Source organism: Penaeus vannamei, chromosome 9 (assembly GCF_042767895.1).
Source record: "Penaeus vannamei isolate JL-2024 chromosome 9, ASM4276789v1, whole genome shotgun sequence".
Taxonomy (NCBI): domain Eukaryota; kingdom Metazoa; phylum Arthropoda; class Malacostraca; order Decapoda; family Penaeidae; genus Penaeus; species Penaeus vannamei.
In genome coordinates, this window is record NC_091557.1 from 1,121,991 (window position 1) to 1,124,490 (window position 2,500).

Sequence of the window (2,500 nt, forward strand, 5' to 3'; positions counted from 1 at the left end):
GGGGACAAGGGGCATGGGAAAAAGGGGTAAGGAGAAAAGATGGGGGCCGGGAAGAGTCTACTTAGTTGTAGTAGTAGGACAAAGGTTAACATTGGTTTGGCATTCGTACTGAATAATTATTAAATAATAATAATAATAATGATAAATAAAAAATAACAAAATAAATCACAGGGAGAGAAAAAAAAGGTAAAAGAGGGCTAAAATGGAAAATTAATTAAAAAAGGCATATATATTAAAGAAAGAAAGTAGTAGTAGTAGTAGTGGTAATAATAATAATAATAATAATTAATAATCAATAACAATCATAATCAAATAAAATGTAAACATATCTAGAGCAGGCTAAATTAACATTTATGGACTCATTCAGCAAAATATCACTTACTATTCCATGACACTATTTTACAAACATCAAATGTAGATACACAGTAGGGTATGGAGCATAGATGTACACAACTCAGCATCTAAGTTCTTTCTCTTAACCCATTTACGACGGGTGTTCCACACATGAGACACCCGGAAAAATAAACATTGCCGGGCGTCCCACCAGTGTGACGCTGGATCGGAGCTTGTGCTCTGATTCCATCGTGGGCCGCAGCTGGCATGCGGGCAGATTCCGGGCCAGCCCCGCGCGCCGATTTTGAAGCCGCCCGGAAACTTTTATTTTCAGCTTCAAAATATACCGTCGCTAGTGGGTTAAGAATCAGTTATAGTTTCTCTACCTATCATGATCAATTTCTAAGGAATCCTAATCCTGTTGATATAAGTACACACACAATGGGATCTGCTCTTTAAGATTCCCTATTTTCAGTATCATCACTGAATATCAGCATGATGAATTCCAACAGTCTGCCTCTCAGTATAAATGGGGAATCTTGGTGTATCAATGCATGTTCTTGGGTCCCACACATAAACAGATCTTGGCACTTACACTTGCAAGCACAGAACATACTTGGTGATCTGTTTCTCGTAGAGTACTGCCTCTTTTGCCACTTGCCTTTTCCCCATTGAGGTTAATGTTATACCTCACACATCATCTGCACATATACATCTTTTACCAAGTCTATACACAAAGTAAAATCTCTCATATCTGTAACATTTATCATCTGAAAATATTCTTACCAAGAACTCTACTATAAGCATATTAGTGTGCCTCTTAGCAGATCCAGATGGAAAAAAATTAGTCTTTATTCATCTTCCCATTTCTGGTTCCATTGTTTAAGCCTCTTCGTATATGAAATACTTTTAGATACTTGCATGCCTTCATTTTTATTCCCTTGCCACCGCATGGAATGTAAGTACATGCCATGGCTATTGTGGGCTAAGTAGCGAGTGGCATCATGTCACGGCCATTCCCGCAGTGTCACTGGTTGGAGCTTGTTTTTCTCTGATAGTTGCGGCATCGTTTCTATGGTAACTCTTATATACAATAGCACCCGAGTAAAGGTAACCTTTCAGATTTTTTATATAAAAAAAATCATATGAAAATACAAGCTTTTAGGAGCCTAATGTTGCTCGTAAACTACCAAAATAAGACTGGTGCAGACAGGGGATACTGTTGATGCATGCCAACAATCACGTCCATTTGCTCATTTTCTTTTAACCCGGTGTTACTGGGTTAATCTTTGTTATCAGGAACATACAATACTTATTTTGGTTTAGTTTGATCTTGTTTACGCATAAATGATTTTACCAATACCTTGGGCTAATTGATCTTATCTGTCAACCCCATTCCTTGAATTTTTGGGAAAAACGAGTTTCATTTCTATTACTATCATCATTATTAATGCTATTGTTATCATCATAATTGTTAGTCTCAAAAAAAGTATTAACAATAATAACAGAAATAAAAATAAAAATGCACGTTTCCAAAAATTTAAGGAATCTGATAAACAGCTAAAATCTACAACTACCTACACGTAAACAAAATCACTAAACTAAAATCATAGTGGAGAGGGCATATATCCCTTCTGTGATGGATACATCTAGAGCCGTCATGACATAATGGCCTACGATGTATATAAGCATCACGTCTTGCAACGGCTGGGCAGGCTGCACACAGCTTAGGTCCTTCTTCCACCAACAGGTTAATACTATTGTGGCACAGTCGAAGTACTTGCATAGTACCAAACATGATTATTTTTTCAATATCTTACTCCCATTAGTATATAGCTGGGCCTCTATAATGCAAATTAATATGAAAACTAAGAAAAATTGTCTCAGGTAAAAGGAAACTCAACTGAAGTAAATAAATTTGTCTTGGACTGCAAGAGGTAAAGAACGATAATGCATCATATTATGTGTATAAAGTAAGTTAAAGTTATAACACATAACCTCTATATCTATAATTACAATTGAAAAATTATGATTTAACAACTGACATTCAATAGAACTTTGGGTTAATAATGCTTGACCCAAATCTGCTGAAAGAATACGTGTTATCACTCATAGACATCCCCTAAAAATGCATATAAAAAGGGAAATTCTCTAGTTACTCACCATA

The 2,500-nt window shown here is 36.0% G+C and overlaps 1 protein-coding gene across 7 annotated transcripts in view; it reads right to left on the reverse strand.

Moving 5' to 3' along the window:
* LOC113824600 (zinc finger protein ubi-d4) overlaps positions 1-2,500 on the reverse strand; it is a 38,967-nt gene that overhangs the window by 19,431 nt on the left and 17,036 nt on the right. The window lies entirely within an intron of this gene.